The sequence below is a fragment of the Cheilinus undulatus genome, linkage group 15, assembly GCF_018320785.1.
Source record: "Cheilinus undulatus linkage group 15, ASM1832078v1, whole genome shotgun sequence".
NCBI classification, from domain to species: Eukaryota; Metazoa; Chordata; class Actinopteri; order Labriformes; family Labridae; genus Cheilinus; species Cheilinus undulatus.
Window position 1 is genome coordinate 48,801,024 of NC_054879.1, and position 8,464 is coordinate 48,809,487.

General features: G+C 44.0%; 1 pseudogene; it reads left to right on the forward strand.

Moving 5' to 3' along the window:
• The first annotated feature begins 5,933 nt into the window (after positions 1 to 5,933).
• Positions 5,934 to 6,536, forward strand: LOC121522898 (annotated as a pseudogene).
• Positions 6,537 to 8,464: the final 1,928 nt, after the last annotated feature.

Here is an 8,464-nt window from a genome sequence, read left to right on the forward strand (position 1 = left end):
TACTGTAGCTGATAATTTTAGCTACAGTAGCTGATTACTGTAGCTACTGTAGATGAATAATGTAGCTACTGTAGCTGGATAATGTAGCTACTGTAGCTGAAAACTGTAGCTACTGTAGTTGAATAATGTAGCTACTGTAGCTGAATAATGTAGCCACAGTAGCTGAATAATATATCTACTGTAGCTGAATAATATAGCTACTGTAGCTTAATAATGTAGCTACTATAGCTGAATAATGTAGCTACTGTAGCTGAATAATGGAGCTACTGTAGCTGAATAATGGAGCTACTGTAGCTGAATAATGGAGCTACTGTAGCTAAATAATGGGGCTACTGTAGCTAATTACCGTAGCTACAGAAACTGAGAAATGTAGCTACTGTAGCTGATAATTTTAGCTACAGTAGCTGATTACTGTAGCTACTGTAGCTGAATAATGTAGCTACTGTAGCTGAATAATGTAGCTACTGTAGCTGAATAATGTAGCTACTGTAGCTGAATAATGTAGCTACTGTAGCTGAAAACTGTAGCTACTGTAGTTGAATAATGTAGCTTCTGTAGCTGAATAATGTAACCACAGTAGCTGAATAATATAGCTACTGTAGCTGAATAATATAGCTACTGTAGCTGAATAATGTAGCTACTATAGCTGAATAATATAGCTACTGTAGCTGAATAATGTAGCTTCTGTAGCTGAATAATGTAACCACAGTAGCTGAATAATATAGCTACTGTAGCTGAATAATATAGCTACTGTAGCTGAATAATGTAGCTACTATAGCTGAATAATATAGCTACTGTAGCTGAATAATGTAGCTACTGTAGCTGAATAATGTAGCTACTTTAGCTGAATAATGTAGCTACTGTAGCTAAATAATGGAGCTACTGTAGCTAATTACTGTAGCTACAGTAACTGAGACATGTAGTTACTGTAGCTGATAATTTTAGCTACAGTAGCTGATTACTGTAGCTACTGTAGCTGATTACTGTAGCTACTGTAGCTGAATAATGTAGCTACTGTAGCTGAATAATATAGCTACTGTAGCTGAATAATGTAGCTACTGTAGCTGAATAATGTAGCTACTGTACCTGAATAATGTAGCTACTGTAGCTGAAAACTGTAGCTACAGTAGCTGATGACTGTAGCTACAGTAGCCCACTTAGCTACAGTAGCTGATTACTGTAGCTACTGTAGCTGAATTATGTAGCTACTGTAGCTGAATAATGTAGCTACTGCAGCTGATTACTGTAGCTGAAAGCTGTAGCTACAGTAGATGATGACTGTAGCTACAGTAGCCCACTTAGCTACAGTAGCTGATTACTGTAGCTACTGTAGCTGAATTATGTAGCTACTGTAGCTGAATAATGTAGCTACTGTAGCTGATTACTGTAGCTGAAAACTGTAGCTACAGTATTTTACTTAGCTACAGTAGCTGCTTTCATATCTGCCCTGTTTGGTTCAAATGAACTGGGTTTGTCTGCTGATTGGGTTCCGTTTGATTGTGCCGGTATGAGAGCGGTCCACCAGACTCTGATGTGGACTAAACAACCTGGCCACTTCTGCATGAAAGCCGGGTCTTGGTCTGGTTTAAACCAGACTCTGCTGCGTTTGTGGTGGGAACACTGACTAACCTAGAGCAGATGATTGGCCAGACTGCATGTCAATCATCAGGTAAATCCATCCTGCAACACTCTGACCTACAACATTCACAATCAGTGTCATTCCAGGAAACAAGGCAGTAGCTAAGCAGGGTTAGCTGGTAGCAGAGGCTGCCCCAGTTAGCCGTTAGCTCATATGTAGCTATAGTAAACGATGGATTCATCAGACTTGGAGCACCAAAAGCTTCTGTTGACAAAGAGGATGTTCTTACACGTCTCCTGATTGGCTGCAGCATGAATCTTATCCACCAACAAGCTCTGCCATTTATAAACTACTAGAGTGCTAGGGCTCAGTCCTGGAGCTGCACATGTCTGACCTCATGTTATCCGGTCCCTCTGATTGGCCTGTCATGGATCAGACAGACAGAACACTCGTCCAATCAGGTCAGGTCAGGTTTGGGAGCATGTTCAACACTTCTCTGGTCCTGTACCGGCTTCCTGTTTACCATCCTCCAGGCCCACCCCCCATCCCTCCAGGCATCCTCTTACACAGGAAAATCTGGGGAGTCATTTTACCAGGGTAAAAAGTATTTTACTCAAAAATAGTAAAATTCACTCTTTATTGATTATATTTATCACCAGCCACCAGGAGAGTTGGAGTAAAAACACAGAGTAAATTCTGCTGGAGTAAAACTGAACCACACCCACTTAAGTGTCAACTCAGCTGCCATCACTCATGTACGGTCCCAGCTGCAGCTCGTTAGGTGTCCCAGCTGTAGATAATCCTTTGGCAATCAAGATCTTCTCACCTGGTGATGAACCTTCAGACACCTGTGTACTACAGCTTCTAGTCAGGTGACTCCTCTTCAACCTTTGATAATCCAGTGATTTTTCAGTGAGTTTTTCCCCATGTGTAACTCCATCCTTTTAGTTTTTTCAAGGGGAGGGGCTATTTCAAAATTTTCATAAAACCATGTATGAGACTGTCAGTGCATCTGTTGGCACCGGCAGGCGATGCTCCCATCATGACTTCCGCATGTGGTGAAGCCAATGCTTGCCTCAAAATGTCTCTACCCCACCAGGGAAGGAGTAATTGGCTGATCTGGATCACGGTCTGGATCCCAGAATGTTAATAGATGATTCTTTTCTATTGGGAGATAGGGCTAATGGTGGAATTCTGTGTTTTTTGAGTGCTTTCTTAGTTTCATATTGTGGTAAGCAGTGATGAAGAAAGGCTCCCAGTCAACTTGTATAACTTTGACAAGAGCTTGCACAGAAAGCATGAGCAACTACTATTTATTCTCAACCACAGATACACCCACATACAGACAGGTTGGTCTGCAACATTCACCCCTCACTCATGGTGTCACACTTCAAGAAACACTTCTCACTAAAAACAACTAATAGACTAAACATGCATAATAACAACTTTGCAATTAATGTGAACATTGTAAAAATTATGCATGTTTAGTCTATTAGTTGTTTTTAGTGAGAAGTGTTTTGAAGTGTGATGCCATGAGTGAGGGGTCAATGTTGCAGACCACGCTGTCTGTATGTGACTGAACCTGTGGGGCTGAATAAATAATAGCTGCTGATGCTTTCTGTGTGAGAGCTTGTCAAAGTCATTGAACTTGTCTGGGAGCTGTTCGTCATCACGGCACACCACAGTATGAAACTAAAAAGCACTCAGAAAACACAGAGTTCCACCATTAGCCCTTCCTCCCAATCATGAAGAGTCCTTTAGTAACATTGCTGGATCCAGACAATGAACCAGATCAGCCAGTTACTCGCTCCCTGGTGGGGTGGAGACACGGTGTGGTAAAGCATTGGCTTCACCATTAATGCATGTCATGACAGAAGCATTGCCTGCTGGTGCCAACAGATGCACTGACAGTCTCACCCATGGTTAGGGTTAGGGTTAGCTGACGGTCTACCTCCAAACACAGTTAAAGTCAGACGTATATTAGTCCATTTCTAAAGTTTGATTCCATCTAATTATGAAAGGAAACTCTTCAGGGAGGTTGAGGAACATCTAATAAACACCAAGGGTTTGAATCCTTTCAGTCTAGGCTCAGTTTAGAGTCAATTATTATTAACACTGAAGTTTTCTCTTCATGTGATGAAGCTTCAAATAAAAGCCTCTGAGAGAGAGAGGAGCTGTCAGTGACTTTGACTTTAACGTGACTTTGAGTGATGAAAACCTCGTCTTGATGAAAACCACAGCAACTCAGCCACCAAGTGGTAGGCCACGTAATGACAGAGCGGGGTCAGAGGTTGCTGAGGTCATAGTGAGCAGAGGTCGCCAACTTTCTGCAGAGTCAATGGCTACAGACCTCCAAACTTCATGTGGCCTTCAGATTAGCTCAAGAACAGTGGTAGAGAGCTTCATGGATGGGTTTCCATGGTAACAGCTGCATCCATACATCACCAAGTGCAATGCAAAGCGTGGATGCAGTGGTGTAAAGCACACCGCCACTGGACTCTAGAGCAGTGGAGACGCCTTCTCTGGAGTGACCAATCACGCTTCTCCATCTGGCAATCTGATGGACCAGTCTGGGTTTGGGGGTTGCCAGGAGAATGGTACTTGTCTGACTGCATTGTGCCAAGTGTAAAGTTTGGTGGAGGGGGGATTATGGTGTGGGCTTGTTCTTCAGGAGCTGGGCTTGGCCCCTTAGTTCCAGTCAAAGGAACTCTGAATGCTTCAGCATACCAAGAGATTCTGGACAATTCCATGCTCCCAACTTTGTGGGAACAGTTTGGGGATGGCCCCTTCCTGTTCCAACATGACTGTGCACCAGTGCACAAAGCAAGGTCCATAAAGACATGGAGGAGAGAGTTTGGTGTGGATCAACTGGACTGGCCTGCACAGAGTCCTGACCTCAACCCCATAGAACACCTTTGGGATGAATTAGAGCGGAGACTGAGAGCCAGGCCTTCTGGTCCAACATCAGTGTGACCTCACACAAGTGCTTCTGGAAGAATGGTCAAACATTCCCATAAACACACTCCTAAACCTTGTGGAAAGCCTTCCCAGAAGAGTTGAAGCTGTTATAGCTGCAAAGGGTGGACCAACGTCAGATTAAACCCTATGGATTAAGAATGAGATGTCACTGAAGTTCATATGCAAGCCAAGGCAGGTGAGCAAATACTTTTGGCAATATAGTGTAACAGCATGAAGCTAGTTTATAGAGTGACTAGATCACAGGTGTCAGTGAGTCTGGTTCTGTGCTGCCATAAACATCTCAGGCCTTCTGCATTAGCAGTAAACTGCTGATGCAGATTAGAGGTCTGAGGAGATGATGAATCAGAAACAGGCTTTAGAAACATGCAGAATATCAAACAGGGATCAGACCGCTGACTTTAACTAACTGATTAATGAACCAGGATTATGCAGACGTGTTAGTTCACTGTGGGCCGTTATAAACAGATCTACCATGCAGATATAGACTGTAGTGGTTGAAGGCTTTTCTGAAGTCCTTTCTTTACGCTCATGTTTAGAGCTCGAGGATTAATGCAGTCTTTCCTACAACATTATCAAACGGCATGGCCTTTTCTCAGAGAACAGATGTGATGTGGCTGCCCTTTACAGCATGAAGAACCCACAAGGACACGAGTAAGGGAAGTACCCAGACTGGTCTGTATACTTATGCAGATGTCAGGGACAGCAGCCAGCATGGTGGAGGGTTGCATGCAAACATTTCAGGAATAGTGTGGGCTTCAGCCTGGTTATGGACTTTATTCTGCTGTTGTCCTTCCTGCAACATAACACTTCATTCAATAGCATGAATATTTAAAACCACTATCAAATGAATTACTCATTAGTTACATTCAAAACGTCTGCAGGGAACAGAGGCTAGCTATCTGTGAATGTTTCAGTCATCATCTGTGCTTCAGTTTTCCAGCTGATTTTCTAGAACAGTCTGCTTCCAGCATAACCTGACAGACGCTTTCACATTTCTATAGGATATAATCAGGTCAAACATTTTCTCCATCAGGACTAGCCTTCAGTTCAGGTCTTTATCCTGCTTTATGATGAAATGATGGTCACTCCTGCCTCCTCCAATGATGCTGGTTGGTCTGGAAATTCTCAGTGAACAGGCTAAAGCTTTGTGAGATAGTCCATATGGACCATGGTACCGTTAATGATGGAGTCCAGGTGTTCCAGTCAGACCCGTTCCCACAGCTGTGTAAAACCAAACACCTCACCCTGCAGTCTCCATTCACACACATCTGAGCTGTGAAGAGTTGGCTGACTCTGAGCGTGGAACTCTGATGGACGCCATCTTTGCAGTCAGACGGTTCATGAACATGCCATGGGTGAGTGGAGGATGCTCTTTTTAAGCTTTCTTCCCGTCTGATCATTCTGATCCCTGACCGGTTTTATTAACGTTTTGAACTCTTGGCGACTTTCTAACGAGCTCTGAAATCATGCAGTACATCATCGCCATCGGCGGCGTAACCAATGGAAGGAAAACCACCCTCACCAACAGACTGATCAAAAACCTGCCCAACTGTTGTGTGGTCCATCAGGATGACTTCTTCAAGCCCCACGATCAGACTGAAGTTGGTGAAGATGGCTTTAAGCAGTACGATGTCATCAATGCTCTGGACATGGCCATGATGAGTACGATCTACGCATGGTTGGATAACCCAGTGAAGTTTGGCGTTAATAACACCCTGGACAGTGAGATCGTCCCAAAGTCTGACACTAAGGAGGAGACTCACATCCTTATTGTGGAAGGCTTTCTGCTTTACACCTACGAACCTTTGATCGACGTGCTGAACCAGCGTTACTTTATTTCCATCCCATATGAAGAATGCAGAAAGAGGAGGTGCTCTAGGAACTACACGGTGCCAGATCCACCCGGCCTGTTCGATGGCCACTTCTGGCCCATGTATTTGAAACAAAAGAACAGGAGAACGTTACCTGTCTGACTGTGAAGTTTGGTGGAGGAGGGATGATGGTGTGGGGCTGGTTTCAGGGTCTGGTCTCGACCCCTTATCTCCAGTGAAGGCCAATCTTAATGCTTCAGCAGACCAAGACCTTCTGGACCATGCTATGCTTCCAACTGTTTGGGGAAGACCCTTTTCTATTCCAGCAGGACTGTGGACCAGAGACCAGAGAAGGACTAGAAAGACTAGAGTCCTGACCTCAACCCCATCCAGCACCTTTGGGATGAACTGGAACAGAGACTGTGGTCCAGGCCTTCTGGTCCAGCATCAGAGTCTGACCTCAGAAATGCTCTAGAGGATGAATGGACACACATTCCCACAGGAACACTCCAGAATGTTGAAGTCTGCTAAGAGTTCATGGATGTGAATACTAAGTCCTGACAGTCCCTGTTGGTTTTATGGTCAGCAGCCAAATACTTTAGTCTATAACCAGGCTCTAGATCCAGATTCTGGTATATCTGCTAAGAGGGTCGGTCCCGGATGGCTCTAATGAGTCTGGTGCCAATGGTCTCTGTGTGAACAAGACCAGCAGAGCTCAGCAGTGACCTTCACCCTTCCCTGTTGGAGAGAGCTGGAGATGAGACAGAACACATCAGTCAGTACAGAAGAGTCCATGAGAAATGCACCAACAGTGTCATCAGAGTCTGTGTTAATAAGAAGACCTGACCTGTGGTGTTTCTCTGTATCTCATTCCTGGGTCACTGTTTCTGACTCTGGAGGCTTCTTTACTTGTTGCTGCAGATTTTCAGCTCCTCAGACCTGCAGCTGTTTGCTGATTGGTGGATTCCTGTTGGGTTTCTGCAACTATCAGATCAAACACTATGAATTAAACTAGCTCTCTGTGTAAAGTATCATGACATGATTTTTTATCAGTTCAGTGTAGATGATGTTTTTAGTTTTACAGCAGTGGGACATGGGATTAGGATCACTCTGATCTCATTTACTGACATTAAAACTGCTGCACCATGACAGGAGACTGCTCTAAAAATACAGCCTTACCAGATTAGTGTGTCAGGATAAAAGAGGCAGAGAAGACAAATGTTTTTAGTGACTGAGGAAATTCATTGATTTATAAGAGAATGAAATGAAAGCGGGCTGATTTATAATTACAGCGTGCTCCTAAAGGTGAGAAGCTGTCAGATCACATTTGATTTTGGAGGCATTCCTGCTCCATTATTGGGATGATTAAAGCAGGAGGAGAGCCGTGAGGGTTGATGTGGCTATATGAAGCTGAGACACAAGTCACGCTCTGGTTACTGCCTTGTTGTGCTCCATTATTCATCTGCAGTGTCAGAGCTGACTCTGATTAAAGGAGAATGCCTTACACTGCTCACCTGATACTCTGTTTACGGGTGGGAGACATGGAACGCCTTCTCTGGGTTGTAAGGGTGGAACAAATAAAAAAGACCTCTGAAAAGACTGTTTTCAACAGTGGAGAACGAGCTGCTGCATGTGAACGCACTCTTACCGTCATTCATGGCAGTGAAATACATCAGTACGTTTAAAACTCATGTGAATTCATGCTAAAGCTAAAGCTAAAGCTAAAGCTGAGCCTCAGTGACTGCTCTTCCCTCTTCAGTTTCTCTGGCTGCATAAATGCTTCACCAGCAGCGTTAAAGGCCGTTAAACGCCACTGCAGAGGACTGAAACGTTACCGCCCACATCTCCATGTTAAAGGTTTATGAACATGTGGGTCAGTGGACAGTGTGCACAGATGCATCCTGGGAGAATGAGTCTTCTGTAGCTGCAGAGACTCTAAAGCTGAGCACATCAGCCTGATCTTTAGGACACAAAAGGAAACAAAACTGTATCCAGCTCTGATAACACTGATGCTAATCCCACCAAGCTAAACAACAGCTAAAGCATCTACCAGAGAGCCGGAGGATACCAAAGTTGTTTCTGATGATTTCTGTGA